Source organism: Somniosus microcephalus, chromosome 4 (genome assembly GCF_052327205.1).
Source record: "Somniosus microcephalus isolate GS21.2 chromosome 4, FLI_Smic_1.0, whole genome shotgun sequence".
Taxonomy (NCBI): Eukaryota; Metazoa; Chordata; class Chondrichthyes; order Squaliformes; family Somniosidae; genus Somniosus; species Somniosus microcephalus.
The window spans coordinates 134708242-134728265 of NC_140990.1; the positions used below are offsets into that span (position 1 = coordinate 134708242).

Genomic DNA, 20024 nt, shown 5'->3' on the forward strand with positions numbered 1-20024 from the left:
CCTCTCCCCAGTGTGAACTCGCTGGTGTCTCAGCAGGCTGAATCTCGGAGTGAATCCCTTCCCACCTGCGGAGCAGGTGAACAGCATCTCCCCAGTGTGAACTCGCTGGCGTGTCAGCAGGTGGGATGACTGAGTGAATCCCTTCCCACACATGGAGCAGGTGAACGGCCTCTCCCCAGTGTGAATGTGCCGATGGGTTTCCAGCTGGGATAGATAATTGAATCCCTTCCCACAGTCCCCACATTCCCATGGTTACTCCACAGTGTGGGTGACCTTATGTGTCTCCACGTTGGATGTTCAGTTGAAGCCTCGTTCACACACATGTGTCTGGTTTCTCCCTGCTGTGAATGGTGCAAAGTTTTTCAGGCTGTGTAACTGGTTAAAAAAATTTCCATCCATATTCAAAGGCCGATGATATTCAGGTCCTGATGAATTGAGTGACTCTGTCAGATCTTGACGTGATGTTTGGTTTGAGTTTCCCATCTGCAAATCCTCCCCTTCTAATACCCTGTAAAAGCAGTTTTCAAAAGTCATCACTGTGATTACAGGATAGAAATTCAGAACAGGCAGTTCTGAAGGAATGGGGAGCTGGGACTTGTCCATGAATGTTACCGAAGGTATGAGAACTGAAATAATCTCGCGTTAGAAAGGACAAAAGGCCCAAAAATGGAGCAGTCGCTAACAGGACATCAATTAGTCTCCTCTTATCTTGGAGACATCAAATATCGACACACTGTGTTATTTCAAATATCGACACACTGTGTTATTTCAAATATCAAAATACTAAACTCCAGCCTGGTTACAGGGGTTATTAACATCAGCAGAAACAAACTCCAACTGTCAGAATGTCCGGGCTGTGATTAACAGCAGCAGTGACAGCAGAATCCAACCCCTGCAGTCACTTGTGAACTTGCTGGTGTCTCAACAGGCTGGATGAAGCGATGAATCCTTTCCCACAGTCGGAGCAGGTGAACCGCCTCCCCCCAGTGTGAACACGCTGATGAGTTAGAAGGATGGATGAAGCAGTGAATCCCTTCCCACACTGAGAGCAGGGGAGCGGTCTCTCCCCAGTGTGAACTCACTGGTGTATCAGCAGGTGGGATGACCAAGTGAATCCATTTCCACACATGAAGCAGGTGAACCGCCTCTCCCCAGTGTGAACTCGCTGGTGCGTCAGCAGGTGGGATGAACAGGTGAATCCCTTCCCACACACGGAGCAGGTGAACGTTCCCTCCCCCGTGTGATCTCACTGGTGTCTCAGCAAGTGGGATGAATTATTGAGTCCCTTCCCACACACGGAGCAGGTGAACGGTCTCTCCCCGGTGTGCACTTGCTGGTGAGTTAGAAGGTTGGATGAACAAGTGAATTCCTTCCCACACTCAGAGCAGGTGAATGGCCTCTCCCCAGCGTGAGTGCGATGATGAATTTCCAGATTAGACAGGGAACTGAATCCCTTCCCACAGTCCCCACATTTCCACGGTTTCTCCCTGGTGCGGGTGTCCTTGTGTCTCTCCAGGTTGGATGATCAGTTGAAGCCTTGTCCACACACAGAACACGTGTATGGTTTCTCCCCGCTATGAATGGTGCGATGTTTTTTCAGGCTGTGTAACTGGTTAAAGCTCTCTCCAGTCAGTGTACTGGAACACTCTCACTCGGGTGTGTGTGTCTCGGTGCTCTTCCAGTCACACTGATGTTTGAAATCTTTTCTCACAGACAGAAGAGGCAAACATTTCTCCTTCCACATTCAAAGGCTGATGATATTCAGGTCCTGATGAATCGAGTGACTCTGTCAGATCGTGACATGACGTTTGGTTCGAGATTCCCGTCTGCAAATCCTCCCCTTCCAATACCCTGTAAAAGGAGTTTAAACTCATCACTGTAACTACAGGACAGAAATTCAGAACAGACAGTTCTAGTTTCTAAAGATCATTCTTTCCTCTCGTGTTCCCCCAAAGCTGTAAATCCCCATCCCACACATTGTACCTCCTCCCAGTGCTAAAATCCAAAACTATCACACATCTCAAGACAGTGTGTGTTCTGCTCCGTTTTCTCCCCCAAATCTGGCTGGGTTCAGTTCTGCACGCACTGGTTTCCCTCCCTCTCCTCCCTTGAAGGTGCTGACTCTGGCTGGGTTCAGTTCTACACTTACTGGTTCCCCTCTCCTCCCCTGAAGGTGCTGACTCTGGCTGGGTTCAGTTCCACACTCACTGGTTCTCCTCTCTCTCCTCCCCTGAAGGTGCTGACTCTGGGTGGGTTCAGTTCTACACTCACTGGTTCCCCTCCCTCTTCTCTCCTGAATGTGCTGATTCTGGCTGGGTTCAGTTCTACACTCACTGGCTCCCCTCCCTCTCCTCCCCTGAAGGTGCTGATTCTGGCTGGGTTCAGTTCTACACTCACTGGTTCCCCTCCCTTTGCTTCCCTGAAGGTGCTGACTCTGGCTGGGTTCAATTCACTCACTGGGACCCTGAAGCCCTGCCCTTAGTGGCTCCTTTACAGAGATGGCCACGCATGCGCTCTACCGCTCAATGAAGTAAGAAGGCGACGCATAAACTGCCAGCTTTCCTTTACAAAGATGGCCGCCATTAACCTGGGACTCTTCCCTGGAAAAAGCCTCCGAGCTGGAAACGCGGAACCTGTAGGTTCTCAGTCGGGGCTTGGGGCCTACACCAGGTGTTTACGAAACTCACGCGCCGTGTGTGCTACCTCCCTGCGCCCCGCTGATTTGTAATCCGCGTAAATCGCATCCTCCGCCGCTGTTCGCATCCAACACTGGCCTGGCCCGGATCACAGTGAAACTGCGCATGCTCCAAGTACAGGCGGACACTGCGCACTGGGCTCTTCCAGTGTAAATAGGGTACATTCTCCCCCGCGGGGCATGCTGGGGAACAGCCCACCATTGAAAGCCCCAATTAGTGAATGAAGAATGAGTTTCTGTGATTCCCTTTGAGACAATTCATCAGTAATTCACACAGAAACCCAAGTGCACGGGCACTCTGCCATGGTTCAGTCCTGGATGTGATTAATAACAGAATCCAAACTCCTGCAGTCACATGTGAACTCACTGGAGTCTCAGCAGGTGGGGTGAATTTCTTCCCACACACAGGATATTGAATCAGCCTCGCTCCAGTATCAATGCGCTGATCGTGCATCAGCTGCTTTGAAATTGAAAAGCTTTTCTCACAGTCAGAGTATTTACAGCAACTTTTCTCAATGTGGACACTCTGGAATGTCAACAGTTGGGACAACGGAGTGAATCCCTTCCCACATGTGAAGTATCTAAATGGTCTCTCTCCGGTGTGACTGTGCTGGTGTGTCAGTAAATGGGATGATCAATTAAATCACTTTCCACATACAGAGCAGTGAATGGATTCTCCCCCTTACGAACATGTTAGTGTGAGAATAGATGAGATAAGCAAGTGACCCTCTTTCCACACTCAGCTGGTGAACAGCCTCTCCCCGGTGTGACTGTTTCGATGAGTTTGCACCTCAGACGGGCAACTGAATCCGGTCCCACATTCCCCACATTTACACTAATACAAAAAGAAAATTGTGCAGATGCTGGAAATTTGAAATAAAAACAGAACATGCTGGAGATGCTCAGCGGGTCAGGCATCATCTGTGAAGAGAAACAGCATTAACGTTTCAGGTCGATGACCCTTCATCAGAACTGGAAAAAAGCAGGAAATGGAACAGATTTTTAAACAAGTGTAGGGGCTGGGAAAGTGGGAGGGGATGAAAGAACAAAAGGGAAGGTCTGTGATAGGATGGAAGGCAGGAAAGATATTCAAGGCAAAAGGAGATGGTAATTGGACAGGTTAAGAAACAAAGGATGGCTCTAGACTGCTGAGCATCTCCAGCATTTTCTGTTTTTACCCCACATTTACACTCGTGATTCAGGTGGGTGCACGAGTCTCACAGACTAAACAATTTGTTAAAAGTGGATCGAGGCACAGAACACTTGTCCTGTTTCTCCCCGCTGTGATTGGTGCTTTTTCCTTCTATATCCAAAGGCCGATGATATTCAGGCCCTGATAATCCGGAGAATCTGTAAAATCTTGATGCAATGTTTGGATTCAGTTTCCATCTGCAGATCCTCCCCTTCTAATACTCTCATATGGTGTTTACAACAGAATAGACCTTCAGAACAGATAAATCTAGTTTCTATACAACATCCTTTTCCCTCCTGTCCCTCCTAAACTGTAAATTCCCCATTCTACACACTCTCCCTTCATCCTTACTGTCTAAAAACAACATTCATTACATCATCTGGGATTTTGTGTCTCCCCTTCTCTCCGGAAGCAACTGAATCTGGCTGGGTGCAATTAGTTAACCTCTACATTTTGGTAGGAAGAACGAGGAGAGGCAATATAAACTAAAGGGTACAATTCTATAGGGGGTGCCTGAACAGAGAGACCTGGGGGTTTATGTGCACAAATCATTGAAGGTGGCAGAGCAGGTTGAGAAAGCGGTTAAAAATCTTACGGGATCCTGGGCTTCATAAATAGAGGCATAGAGTACAACAGCAAGGAAGTTATGATGAAATTTTATAAAACACTGGTCCGACCTCTCTGGAGTTTAGAAGAATGAGAGGTGATCTCATTGAAACATACAAGATTCTGAAGGGGATTGACAGGGCAGATGCTGAGAGGTTGTTTCCCCAGATGGTTGTGGATGCTGAATCTTTGAATATATTCAAGGCTGAGATAGATAGATTTTTGGACTCTAGGGGAATCAAGGGATATGAAGATCAGGCGGGAAAGTGGAGTCGATGATCAGCCATAATCTTATTGAATGGCGGAGCAGGCTCGAGGGGCCGTGTGACCTACCCCTGCTCCTAATTCTTATGTTCTTATGAGCTCAACTGGAGTATTGTGTCCAATTCTGGGCACCACACTTTAGGAAGGATTTGTAGGACTTTGAGATGGTGCGGAAAAGATTGGTTCCAGAAAAAATGGTTCCAGGGACGAGGGACTTCAGTTACGTGGATAGACTAGAGAAGCTGGGGTTGTTCTCCTTGGAGCTGAGACGGTTGAGAGGAAATTTGATAGAGGTGTTCATTATCATGAGGGGTCTAGACAGTGTAGATAGAGAGAAGTTGTTCCCATTGGTGTAAGGGTCGAGAACCAGAGGACACTGATTTAAGGTGATTGGCAGATGAACCAAAGGTGACATGAGGAAAAACTTTTTTACACAGTGAGTGGTTAGGATCTGGAACTCACTGCCTGAAAGGGTGGTGGAGGCAGATTCAACTGTGGCTTTCAAAAGGGAATTGGATAAGTACCTGAAGGAAAAATGTTGGCAGGGCTACGAGGAAAGGGTGGGGGAGTGGGACTAGCTGAAGTGCTCTTGCAGAGAGCTGGCATGGACTTGATGGGCCTCCTGCTGGGCTCTAACGAGTCTATGATTCTAGAGCCTCACCATCAGCCGACTCAGTGAGTGTCAGCAGTGACAGCAGTCCAATCCTGCCCTCAATTGACATCCATACACTTCCCAGTTGATGTCACTGGATCTCCATCAAGAGCAGGGGCAGTGCCTGATTCTTACTCTTAGTTAGCCCAGTGGTACTGAGGATAATTATAGCCCCTGAACTGCTGCCTTGTCAGAGATCAACTAACAGCACAGATCAAGGATTGAACTTGGTACCTTCCTAGTCAGTAGCGCAGAGTGTTTTAAAGTGGAAGGGGGAGGGGGAGAACAGAATATTTAGAAAGAAATATCACTCCACCTTTAAACAAAACCTTTGTCACTCTGCAAAATTCTGAAGACTTTCAATATTAAACAAGCAAGTCAAATGGATCATCAAAAATAGTGAGACATTTTAGAGAGACTCAAGTCACTGAAACAGACAGGTTTACAATCACTGCACAGTACAGAAGGAAGTGACTGTTAATGGGAGCTCTGTGAGTGAAGTCCGCCAACACTCAAAGATAAACGGGTCTGTCCCTTTAACTATAAATAGACAGAGAAAGGGGAGTCCCTGTCCCTGTCCCTTTAAATATCTGGCCCATTCCCCCAGGCAGTGGGAGGAGGAACAGCGCGCGGTCTCTTTATATCCTGACCCAGCGGGCCCCGCCGGATGGGCGACCGCAGGGTCCTAAATGCCACAAATGTTATGTCCCTCGGGTTAACAGAACAACTGAAAAGCGCTCACACAAAGTGTTTGTTATATGTGTGAGTGTGTAAACAAATCACATCATTCTTAATGTCTGCGAGTGCATTTCACAGAGATACATTATCTTCACCAATTATTTTTCTGCATTTTATTTCCTTTTATTTAAAATGTAACTTCAGAGTGTTTAATACCTTTAACATTTATAAGAACATAAGAAATAGGAGCAGGAGTCGGCCATTTGGCCCTTCGAGCCTGCTCCGCCATTCAATGAGATCAAGGCTGATCTTCTGCCTCAACTCCATTCACCGGCCCTATCGCCATATCCCTTGATGCCCTTACTAGTCAGAAATCTATCGACTTCTGTTTTGAATATACCCAATGACTGAGCCTCCACAGCCCTCTGGGGTAGAGAATTCCAAAGATTCACCACCCTCTGTGTGAAGAAATTTCTTCTCATCTCAGTCCTGAATGGCCTACCCTTTCTCCTGAGGCTGTGGCCCCTGGTTCTCGACTCCCCAGCCAAGGGAAACATTCTCCCAGCACCATCCTATCAAGCCCTGTAATAATTGTTTATGCTTCAATAAGATCCCCTCTCATTCTTCTGAATTCAAGAGAATACAGGCCTAGTTTACTCAATCTCTCCTCATAAGACAGTCCCGCCATCCCAGGAATCAATCTCGTGAACCTTCGTTGCACTCCCTCTATGGCAAGTATATCCTTCCTTAGGTAAGGAGACCAAAATTGTCCTTAGTACTCCAGGTGTGGTCTCACCAAGGCCCTATATAATTGGAGTAAGACTTCTTTACTCCTGTACTCAAATCCTCTTGTATAGAAGGCCAGCATACCATTTGCCTTCCTAATGGTTTGCTGCACCTGCACATTCACTTTCAGTGACTCATGTACAAGGACACCCAGGTCCCTTTGAGCATCTGCATTCCCCAATTTAGGAAATACTCTGCCTTTCTGTTTTTTCTACCAAAGTGGACAACTTCACATTTATCCACATTATATTCCATCTGCCATGTTCTCGCCCACTCACTGAGCCTGTTGCAATCCCCTTGACATCCTCTTCGCAACTGATACTGCCACCTAGCAGTTATTGATAACCCATTGTCTTGTGGGTTCTTGTTTAGAAAGTGATGTCACACTGACCATTCCGTTCCCAAGGTGAGCCTGTCTGTCCGCAGTATTCAGTGGGAAAGGGGATTAAATCACACCGAGGATGATGAGCAGCCACCCACCAGTCTCTGCACTTTATTGTCCAGTGACCACCTCACCATTACACAGAAGCTCCTGATATAAACTCCAGCGGGTGGTGATTGGTGCAGGGTCAGTGGTGGAGTTCCACAGCGGGAGTGATCCTGGAGTAACCCTTGGATGTTCCGGGTCGTGTATTTTCAGTTATCCTGGTGTCTAACACACACACATCAATAAAATGGGGAATTCCTGGAAACATGCTGCAGGTCCTTCTTTAACTGGAGATCAAATCTCTGTTGTATAATTGTACCAGCAGTTAACAGGCTCCTGTGAACTCCTCCCTCTGCTATTTTAATGCAGACTTTAATCAATTTATTTTAAACGGGTTTATTTTAAATGAGCTAACACCTGCCTTAAAATGGTAGACTCAGGACTGTCACACACACATATTAAATCTTCATGCAATAATTACCAGTCATTTTTAGACTGGAAACTTAACCCTGCCGTTTCACTTTCAGTCAGGAACAGATCGCAGTTTCACACCAATCTCTGATTTGACGGCACGTTTCCAGCATTCACCGTTGTTCTTCCTGACTCTAAACACAGTTGTAAAGGAGCCTTCTGTTCCATGCCTAGGAGCTCTGACCCATGGGAGAGAGCGGCTGGGACACATTCCTTACAGGCCTCAAGATTAACCTGCACGGGGACATTGCTGTCAGTGAAGAGAGGCGAGAAAGACCAAAGTGCCATTTGCACCTCTCAGTGTGGCCCTGAAGGACTGTGTCCAGGCTGTAGTTCTGTTCTTGTAAATAGCTGAGGCCCAAGCACTGCTCCTTGCTGTACCCGACTAGTAAACAGTGACTGGGACCGAACCCCACCATCACACAGCACCTTCAGTATAGGCTCACAGCTCAGAATTACCACTCGGCCAGGTACTGGAGGGCAAACAGTGACTGGGACCAAACCCCACCATCACACAGCACCTTCAGTACAGGCTCACAGCTCAGAATTACCACTCAGCAAGGAACTGGAGGGTAAACAGTGACTGGGACCGAACCCCACCATCACACAGCACCTTCAGTACAGGCTCACAGCTCAGAATTACCACTCGGCCAGGTACTGGAGGGCAAACAGTGACTGGGACCAAACCCCACCATCACACAGCACCTTCAGTATAGGCTCACAGCTCAGAATTACCACTCGGCCAGGTACTGGAGGGTAAACAGTGACTGGGACCGAACCCCACCATCACACAGCACCTTCAGTATAGGCTCACAGCTCAGTATTACCACTCGGCCAGGTACTGGAGGGTAAACAGTGACTGGGACCGAACCCCACCATCACACAGCACCTTCAGTACAGGCTCACAGCTCAGGATTGCCACTCGGCAAGGTACTGGAGGGTAAACAGTGACTGGGACCGAACCCCACCATCACACAGCACCTTCAGTATAGGCTCACAGCTCAGAATTACCACTCGGCAAGGTACTGGAGGGCAAACAGTGACTGGGACCAAACCCCACCATCACACAGCACCTTCAGTACAGGCTCACAGCTCAGAATTACCACTCAGCAAGGAACTGGAGGGTAAACAGTGACTGGGGCCGAACCCCACCATCACACAGCACCTTCAGTACAGGCTCACAGCTCAGAATTACCACTCGGCCAGGTACTGGAGGGCAAACAGTGACTGGGACCAAACCCCACCATCACACAGCACCTTCAGTATAGGCTCACAGCTCAGAATTACCACTCGGCCAGGTACTGGAGGGTAAACAGTGACTGGGACCGAACCCCACCATCACACAGCACCTTCAGTACAGGCTCACAGCTCAGAATTATCACTCGGCAAGATACTGGAGGGCAAACAGTGACTGGGGGCGAACCCCACCATCACACAGCACCTTCAGTATAGGCTCACAGCTCAGAATTACCACTCGGCAAGGTACTGGAGGGCAAACAGTGACTGGGGCCGAACCCCACCATCACACAGCACCTTCAGTATAGGCTCACAGCTCAGAATTACCACTCGGCAAGGTACTGGAGGGCAAACAGTGACTGGGGCCGAACCCCACCATCACACAGCACCTTCAGTACAGGCTCACAGCTCAGAATTACCACTCGGCCAGGTACTGGAGGGCAGTGACTGGGACCGAACCCCACCATCACACAGCACCTTCAGTACAGGCTCACAGCTCAGAATTACCACTCAGCAAGGTACTGGAGGGCAAACAGTGACTGGGGCCGAACCCCAACATCACACAGCACCTTCAGTACAGGCTCACAGCTCAGGATTACCACTCGGCCAGGTACTGGAGGGCAAACAGTGACTGGGGCCGAACCCCACCATCACACAGCACCTTCAGTATAGGCTCACAGCTCAGAATTACCACTCGGCAAGGTACTGGAGGGCAAACAGTGACTGGGGCCGAACCCCAACATCACACAGCACCTTCAGTACAGGCTCACAGCTCAGGATTACCACTCGGCCAGGTACTGGAGGGCAGTGACTGGGACCGAACCCCACCATCACACAGCACCTTCAGTACAGGCTCACAGCTCAGAATTACCACTCAGCAAGGTACTGGAGGGCAAACAGTGACTGGGGCCGAACCCCAACATCACACAGCACCTTCAGTATAGGCTCACAGCTCAGGATTACCACTCAGCAAGGTACTGGAGGGCAGTGACTGGGACCGAACCCCACCATCACACAGCACCTTCAGGAGAGAAAGGGAGAAAATTCCGATCCTGCGATGAATCTGGATTTCAAACAGTGAGGATGTGGCGAGGAGGGGGGTGTGTGTGGGACGGGGGATTTACAGATTAGGAGGGGCAAGAGAGGAAAGAATGTCCCAGAGAAACTAGAACCGTCTGTTCAGAATTTCTATCCTGTACCGACAGTGATGACTTTTGTAAATTATGAAGACAGGTTGCACAGACTAGGCGTCTATTCCCTTGAATATCGAAGATTAAGCGGTGATCTAATTGAGGTGTTTAAGATGATTAAAGGAGTTGATCGGGTAAACAGAGAGAAACTATTTCCTCTGGTGGAGGAGTCCACAGCAAGGGGACATAACCTTAAAATCAGAGCCAGGCCGTTCAGGGGTGATGTCAGGAAGCACTTCTTCACACAAAGGGTACTGGAAATCTGGAACTCTCTCCCCCAAAAACTGCTGCGGCTGGGGGTCAATTGAAAATCTCAAAACTGAGTGTGCGAGATTTTTATTAGTCAAGGGTATTGTTAGTCAAGGGTACTAAGGGTTACGGAACCAAGGCGGTTAAATGGAGCTAAGATAAAGATCAGCCAGAATCTAACTGAATGAGGGAACAGGCTCGATGGGCTGAATGGCCTCCTCCTGTTCCTACTTACAGTGATGACAACTGTAAACAGCTTTTACAGGGTATTAGGAGGGGAGGATATGCAGACAGGATTAATCCTGGGCCCCTCCTGTTCCTATGACAGGCTGAACCAATCACACAGCTCGGTGTCAGATTGAATTATTCCTCTCCAGCCTGTAACACTGAGACTGAAATTCCACTTCCGTGAGCCGGGGGTGGAGGCAGTGCTGGGCACAGAGGGAGCAGCAAACCGGGTTCAGAGTGGGCATGCTGGGATTGCCTTAGACCTGGGTTTTACAGTGAGCATGTGCTGGGGACCAAGCTCATTGACAAACGTATGGATTCCAACCCCTGGGACTGTACATGGGGATTCTAAGCCTGGGACTGTACCTGGGGATTCCAACGCTGGAACTGTACATGGGGATTCCAACACTGGGAATGTGCATGGTGATTCCAAACCCTGGGACTGTACATGGGGATTCCAACCCTCAGACTGTACATGGGGATTCCAGCCCCTGGGACTGTACATGGGGATTCCAACCCTGGGACTGTACATCTGGATTCCAACCCTGGGACTGTACATGGGAATTCGAACCCTGGAACTGCACATGGGGATTCCAAATCTGGGACTGTACATGGGGATTCCAGCCCTGGGACTGTACATGGGTATTCCAACCCTGGGACTGTACATGGGGATTCTAAACCTGGGACTGTACATGGGGATTCCAGCCCTGAAAATGTACATGGGGATTCTAAAAAGAAATACCAACAGAAAATGCTGGAAAAACTCAGCAGGTCAGGCAACATCCATGCAGAGAAATTTGAGTTGTCGTTTCGGGTCGAAACCCTTCTTCAAAACTGGAAAGAAAATGAAATAGATTGAAGGCAAGGCTGCGATCGAACAAAAGAGACAATAAAAGGTATTCGAAGCCAGACGAGATGGTAATAGGCCCGTGGAGACAAAAGGCAGCTGAGATTAGGTGTGAAGTCTACTGGCAGGTAAGAGACAGCTGCCAGGTGAGAGAGAGAAACAAAAGGATAGGAGGGGCGGGGATGGAGGGAGGTGGGGGGAAGGAAGACCCAAAACAAAGGGGTGGAAAAAATTATAAGTAAAAAAGTAATAGGGGCCGAGGTTATGATCTGAAATTGTTGAACTCGATATTGAGGCCGGAAGGCTGCAAAGTGCCTAGTCGGAAGATGAGTTGCTGTTCCTCGAGTTTACGTTGAGCTTCCGTGGAACAATACAAGAGGCCAAGGATGGTGAGGTCCGAGTGGGAATAGAGTGGTGAATTGATTCTAACCCTGGGACTGTACATGGGGATTCCAACCCTGGGACTGTACATGGGGATTCCAACCCTGGGACTGTACATGGGGATTCCAAAACTGGGACTGTACATGGGGATTCTAACCCTGGGACTGCACATGGGGATTCTAACCCTGGGACTGTACATGGGGATTATAACCCTGGGACTGTACATGGGGATTCTAACCCTGGGACTGTACATGGGGATTATAACCCTGGGACCGTACATGGGGATTCTAACCCTGGGACTGCACATGGGGATTCTAACCCTGGGACTGTACATGGGGATTATAACCCTGGGACTGTACACGGGGATTCCAACCCTGGGACCGTACATGGGGATTCTAACCCTGGGACTGTACATGGGAATTCTAACCCTGGGACTGTACATGGGGATTCTAACCCTGGGACTGTACATGGGGATTCCAACCCTGGGACTGTACATGGGGATTCCAACCCTGGGACCGTACATGGGGATTCTAACCCTGGGACTGTACATGGGGATTCTAACCCTGGGACCGTACATGGGGATTCTAACCCTGGGACCGTACATGGGGATTCTAACCCTGGGACTGTACATGGGGATTCTAACCCTGGGACCGTACATGGGGATTCTAACCCTGGGACTGTACATGGCGATTCCAACCCTGGGACTGTACACGGGGATTCCAACCCTGGGACCGTACATGGGGATTCTAATCCTGTTACTGTACACGGGGATTCCAACCCTGGGACCGTACATGGGGATTCGAACCCTGGGACTGTACACGGGGATTCCAACCCTGGGACTGTACATGGGGATTCCAACCCTGGGACTGTACACGGGGATTCCAACCCTGGGACTGTACACGGGGATTCCAACCCTGGGACTGTACATGGGGATTCCAACCCTGGGACTGTACATGGGGATTCCAACCCTGGGACTGTACATGGGGATTCCAACCCTGGGACTGTACATGGCGATTCCAACCCTGGGACTGTACATGGCGATTCCAACCCTGGGACTGTACACGGGGATTCCAACCCTGGGACTGTACATGGCGATTCCAACCCTGGGACTGTACACGGGGATTCCAACCCTGGGACCGTACATGGGGATTCTAATCCTGTTACTGTACACGGGGATTCCAACCCTGGGACTGTACACGGGGATTCGAACCCTGTGACTGTACATGGGGGCCCAGCTCTGGGGCTCTTCTGTTACAATTGTGTGGGATGTTACCTGTATGCTCTGCTTTTACCAGCACCTTCAGGAGAGATGGTGAGAAATCCGAAGCATAGAGAGTCTGAATCAAATCACTGAGTCAATGATTTACTCTCCCGGGCAGTAGGACCCGGTTGGGAACAGTCACTGAAGCCCCGCCCACTCTTTGTTCCTGACCAAAATGTCTGCACATGCGCTTTGCTACTCATTGAATCAAGATGGCAGCCTTTAGCCTGGGCCCGTGACCGGGAAAAGCCCTGAAGCTGCAGACGCGGGACCTTCAGGTTATTATTCGGGGCTTGTGGCATACAGCAGTTGTTTATGAAACCGCCCACCCGCAGGTCCATTACTCCGCTCCATCGGGCCGTTTCTCACCGATTGATGCGGAGCTGCTCTGTAGTCAGTCTCTGTTGTTATATGCACCGCGCATGCTCCAACCCCAGGCGGGAATTGCGCCTGTGCACTGGGCTCCTGTAGTCTGGGTGTGGCACATTCTCCCCCGCGGGACATAGAAACATAGAAGATAGGAGCAGGAGTAGGCCGTTCGGCCCCTCGAGCCCGCTCCGCCATTTAATGAGATCATGGCTGATCATCCAAATTTAGTACCCTGTCCCTGCCTTCTCCCCATATCCCTTGATCCCTTTAGCCTCAAGAAATATATCCAACTCCTTCTTGATTATATTTAATGAATTGGTCTCAACTGCCTTCTGTGGTAGAGAATTCCACAGGTTCACCACTCTCTGGGTGAAGAAACTCCTTCTCATCTCTGTCCTAAATGCTGGGTAAAACCTCAATATTTATACAGAATATTAATCTCCATCCCAGGTAAGATCAGCAGAAACAAACTATAACTGCCAGAATGAACAGTCCCAAGGTTGGAATCCCCATGTACAGTCACAGGGTTGGAATCCCCATGTACAGTCCCAGAGTTGGAATCCCCATGTACAGTCCCAGGGTTGGAATCCCCATGTACAGTCCCAGGGTTAGAATCCCCATGTACAGTCCCAGGGTTAGAATCCCCATGTATAGTCCCAGGGTTGGAATCCCCATGTACAGTCCCAGGGTTGGAAACCCCATGTACAGTCTCAGGGTTAGAATCCCCTTGTATAGTCCCAGGGTTGGAATCCCCATGTACAGTCCCAGGGTTAAAATCCCCATGTACAGTCCCAAGGTTGGAATCCCAATGTACAGTCCCAGGGTTGGAATCCCCATGTATAGTCCCAAGGTTGGAATCCCCATGTACAGTCCCATGGTTGGAATCCCCATGTACAGTCCCAGGGTTAGAATCCCCATGTACAGTCCCAGGGTTGGAATCCCCATGTACAGTCCCAGGGTTGGAATCCCCATGTACAGTCTCAGGGTTAGAATCCCCTTGTATAGTCCCAGGGTTGGAATCCCCATGTACAGTCCCAGGGTTAGAATCCCCATGTACAGTCCCAGGGTTGGAATCCCCATGTACAGTCCCAGGGTTAGAATCCCCATGTACAGTTCCGGAGTTGGAATCCCCATGTACACTCCCAGGGTTAGATTCCCCACGTACAGTCCCAGGGTTGGAATCCCCATGTATAGTCCCAGGGTTAGAATCCCCATGTACAGTCCCAGGGTTGGAATCCCCATGTATAGTCCCAGGGTTAGCCATTGAAATGCCACTTTAGTGAATCAAAAAGGATTTACTGGGAATGCATTGAGCACTGAACCATGTTCATTCTGGCAGTTATACTTTGTTTCTGCTGATCTTACTAACCCCTATACCTGGGATGGAGATTAATATTCTGTATAAATATTGAATAAATCAGCTTTGTATATAACAAATATTATGTATGACTATTTGATTTCTCCATGATAAAAGGAGACTAATTGATGTCCTGTTGCAGACTGTTCCATATTTTGGCCTTTCCTTACTCTACATAAGAACATAAGAAATAGGAGCAGGAGTAGGCCAATTGGCCCCTCGAGCCTGCTCCGCCATTCAATAAGATCATGGCTGATCTGATCCTAACCACCAATCCACTATCACAGAACCATCTCCTGAATCTAACAGAATTAGACACACGAAATAGGAGCAGGATCAGGCTACACGGCCCCTGGGCCCACTCCGCTACCCACAGGGCCATGACCGATCCGAACCTAGACTCATGTCCAAATTCCTGCCCGCTTCCCGTAACCCTTAATTCCCTTTACCTCTAGGAAACTGTCTATTTCTGTTTCAAATTTATGTAATGATGTAGCTTCTACAGCTTTTTGGGGCAGCATATTCCATGGACCTACCACCCTCTGAGTGAAGTAGTTCCTCCTATTTTTATATTCTATCCCCCTAGCAATGAAAGCCAACATTCCATTGGCCTTCTTAATCATTTGCTGCACCTGCATACTAACCTTTTGAGTTTCGTGCACCAGGACCCCCAGATCCCTTTGTACTTCAGTACTTTCCAGTTTCTTGCCATTAAGATAATAACTTGCTCTACGATTTTTCCTGCCAAAGTGCATAACTTCACAATTTCCAGTATTGTATTCCATCTGCCAAATCTCTGCCCACTTACTTAGTCTGTCTATGTCCCCTTGCAGGTTTTTTATGTCCTCCTCACTCACTACTTTCCCTCCCATCTTAGTATCATCTGCAAACTTTGATATGTTACACTCGGTCCCCTCCTCCAAATCGTTAATATAGCTTGTAAAGAGTTGGGGACCCAGCACTGACCCCTGCGGAACACAACTAGTTACTGATTGCCAGTCTGAGAATTAACCATTTATCCCAACTCTCTGCCTTCTGTTAGATAGCCAATCCTCTATCCATGCCAGAATATTACCCCCAATCCCGTGATTTTTTATCTTAAGCAATAATCTTTTGTGTGGCACCTTGTCAAATGCCTTTTGGAAGTCTAAATACACTACGTCCACTGGTTCCCCTTTATCCACCCTATACGTTACTTCCTCAAAGAACTCCAGCAAATTTGTCAAACATGACTTCCCCTTCATAAAACCATGCTGACTTTGTCCTATTAAATTATGATTATCCAAATGTCCTGTTACTGTCTCCTTAATAATGGACTCGAAAATTTTACCTGCCACAGATGTTAGGCTAACCGGTCTATAGTTTCCAGCCTTCTGTCTACTGCCCTTTTTAAATAAGGGTGTTACATTAGCAGTTTTCCAGTCTGCCGGGACCTTTGCCGAGTCCAGGGAGTTTTGGAAAATTATTACCAATGCATCCACAATCCCTACCGCCACTTCCCTCAAGACCCTAGGATGTAAGCCATCAGGTCCGGGTGATTTATCCGCCTTGAGTCCCATTATTTTACCGAGTACCACTTCCTTAGTGATTTTGATCGTGTTTAGCTCCTCCCCCCCTTTAGCCCCCTGTTTGTCCAGTGTTGGGATATTCTTAGTGTCTTCTACTGTAAAGACTGATACAAAATATTCATTCAGTGTTTTTGCCATCTCCATATTTCCCACCATTAATTTCCCGGTCTCATCCTCTAAGGGACCAACATTTACTTTAGCCACCCTTTTTCTTTTTATATAACTATAAAAACTCTTACCATCTGTTTTTATATTTTTTGCTAATTTACTTTCATAATCTATCCTCCCTTTCTTAATCAATCTTTTTGTTATTTTTTGCTGTCTTTTAAAGTTTTCCCAATCCTCTATCCTCCCACTAGATTTGGCTACCTTATATGCCCTTGTTTTTAGTCGAATACTATCCTTAATTTCTTTACTTAGCCACGGATGGCTGTCTTTTCTTTCACACCCTTTTCTTCCCAGTGGAATATATATTTTTTGGAAGTTGTAAAATAACTCCTTAAATGTACACCACTGATCATGTATCGTCTTACCCTTTAATCTATTTTCCCAATCCACTCTACTCAATTCTGCTCTCATACCTTCATAGTCTCCTTTATTCAAGCTTAGCACGCTTGTTTGAGATCCAACCTTCTCACCCTCTAATGTTATGGTCACTCATTCCAAGGGGATCCTTTACTAGGACATTTTTAATTAATCCTGTCTCGTTACACAGGACCAGATCTAAGGTTGCTTGCCCCCTGGTCGGTTCAGTTACATACTGCTCAAGAAACCCATCCCTAATACACTCAATGAACTCATCCTCAAGGCAGCCCTGCCCAATTTGATTTGTCCAATTAATATGATAGTTAAAATCCCCCATAATTATAGATGTTACCTTATTACAAGCCTCAATTATTTCCTGATTGATACTCTGTCCAACAGAGTTGGCACTGTTCGGAGGCCTATAGACTACGCCCACTAGTGTTTTTTTCCCCTTATTATTCCTTACCTCCACCCAAACTGTTTCATTATCCTGATCTTATGACCCAATATCATTTCTCTGTATTACAGTGATTCCTTCCTTTATTAACATAGCCACCCGACCTCCCCTTCCTTCCTGCCTGTCCTTCCTGATCGTTAAATAACCTGGTATGTTTAATTCCCAGGCATTGTCACCCTGCAGCCATGTTTCTGTAATGGCCACAAGGTCATACCGATATGTAGTTATTTGTGCCATTAACTCGTCTATTTTGTTACGAATGCTACGTGCATTCAGATAGAGAACTTTCAAAGATGTTTTGTGACACGTAGTTCCTGCTTTTGCCCTTTTTATTACTTTACCTTTTACTCCATACCTTCTGCCCCTTCCTGACACGCTCTGGTTTTTAATTTCCCCACTGCTACCTAAGTCTATGACCTTCTCTGTTGTCATTTTTATTGTTTGATCTCTAGGAACCTCCCCCCCACTAGTTAGTTTAAAGCCCTCTCTACAGCCCTAGTTATATGATCCACCAGCACTCTAGTCCCAGCACTGGCCAAGTGAAGTCCGTCCCAATGGAACAGCTCCCTCCTGCCCCTGTACTGGTGCCAGTATCCCAGGAAGCAAAACCCATTTCTCCCACACCAGTCTTTGAGCCACGCATTTAACTCTCTAATTTTATTTGTCCTAGCTAAATTAGCTCATGGCTCAGGTACCCTTGTGGTTCTGCTTTTTAATTTGGCCCCTAGCTGCACAAACTCCCTCAGCAGAACCTCCTTCCTTGTCCTATCTATGTCGTTGGTACCAACATGGACCATGACAACTGGATCCTCCCCCTCCCACTCCAAGTTTCTCTCCAGTCCAGAGGAGATGTCCTTAACCCTGGCACCGGGCAGGCAACGCAGCATTCGGGACTCTCGCTCTTGGCTGCAAAGAACTCTATCTATCCCCCTAATGATACTATCCCCTATCACTACAACATTTCTTTTAACTCCCCCCACTTGAATGGCCCCCCGCTCCACGGTGCTGTGGCCAGGTTGCTCATCCTCCCCGCAGTCCCTGTTCCCATCCTCACAGGGAGTAAGAGCCTCGAACCTGTTGGACAAGTGCAAGGGCTGCGGCTCCTCCAACACTACCTCCTGGATCCCCGTACCTGCCTCACTTCTAGTCACACCATCCTGACCCTGGCCACGGACTACATCTGAATTAATTAATCTAATTGGTGTGAATACCTCGTGATACACAGAGTCCAGGTAACTCTCCCCCTCCCTGATGTGTCTCAGTGTTTGAAGCTCGGACTCCAACTCTTCAACACGGAGCCGGAATTCCTCGAGCAGCCAACACTTACTGCAAATGTGATCACCGTGAGCATCAATGGTGTCCACCAGCTCCCACATATTGCAGCAGCAACACATCACCTGATCTCCCATTCTATGTAATTAATTAAATTTATTAATATTATTCTTAAATACCCTCTGCCTCGATTCTTGATGGTGAATATCACACCTTAGAAACTATAAACCAAAGAGATTTAAGCTTAAAAAGGGAGAAATGCTTACCAACCAATCACTTACCTGCTTTTTGGTGACGTCACACTTGGATTACTTTTTACCTCTCTCCTTCCCTCCGAGTTCCAAGATTGGAGATTGGTGAACCTTACCTGGTCTCTGGGGCCTTTTATAGCCCCGCTCTGCCGCTCGGGAGCCTTTATACAGCCGCTCAGCCCGTGATTCTCCGCGATTCTCGCACTGAGGCCTTACCTGGTCTCTGGAGCCTTTATACAGCCGCTCAGCCCGCGATTCCCGCCGATTCTCACACTGAGGCCTTACCTGGTCTCTGGAGCCTTTATACAGCCGCTCAGCCCGCGATTCCCAGCGATTCTCGCACTGAGGCCTTACCTCGGTCTCGGGAGCCTTTATACAGCCACTCAGCCCGCGATTCCCGCTGATTCTCACACTGAGGCCTTACCTGGTCTCTGGGGCCTTTATACAGCCGCTCAGCCCGCGATTCCCGCCGATACTCTAATTGATATCACTTCTCACCTAGTTTGCCTTGTACCACATCAAACCCCAAACCTGTTCCGTTTGAGTACATGGCTTGTGGAGTGTCTCACTCATCTGAACTTCCTTTGAACCACCCCTTTATAGAACTAACTTGCATAAGATTTGAAATCTGTTATTTTCTATACCATTTAACCCTTTTTGGATCCGATTTAGTAAAAACTCCTCCACACATACTGCATGTGATAGCTTTTGAAATGTTCTGATCTTTGTGTGGAGATGCCGGAGTTGGACTGGGGTGGACAAATGTAAGAAGTCACATGACACCAGGTTATCACAGAATCACAGAAACCACAGAAACCCCACAGTGCAGATAGAGGCCATTTCGGCCCATCGAGCCTGCACCAACAGATATCCCACCCGATCCCCGTAACCCCACGTATTTAATCCCCCTAAACACTAAGGGTCAATTTATCATAGCCAATCAACCTAACCTGCACATCTTTGGACTGTGGGAGGAAACCGGAGCACCCGGGGTAAACCCACGCAAACACGGGGAGAATGTGCAAACTCCACACAGACAGTCGTCCAACAGCTTTATTTGAA

General features: G+C 48.0%; 1 pseudogene; it reads right to left on the minus strand.

Annotated features, from left to right (window-relative positions):
* Positions 1 to 898: 898 nt before the first annotated feature.
* Positions 899 to 20024, minus strand: part of LOC147119805 (uncharacterized) — a 38726-nt pseudogene continuing 19600 nt past the window's right edge.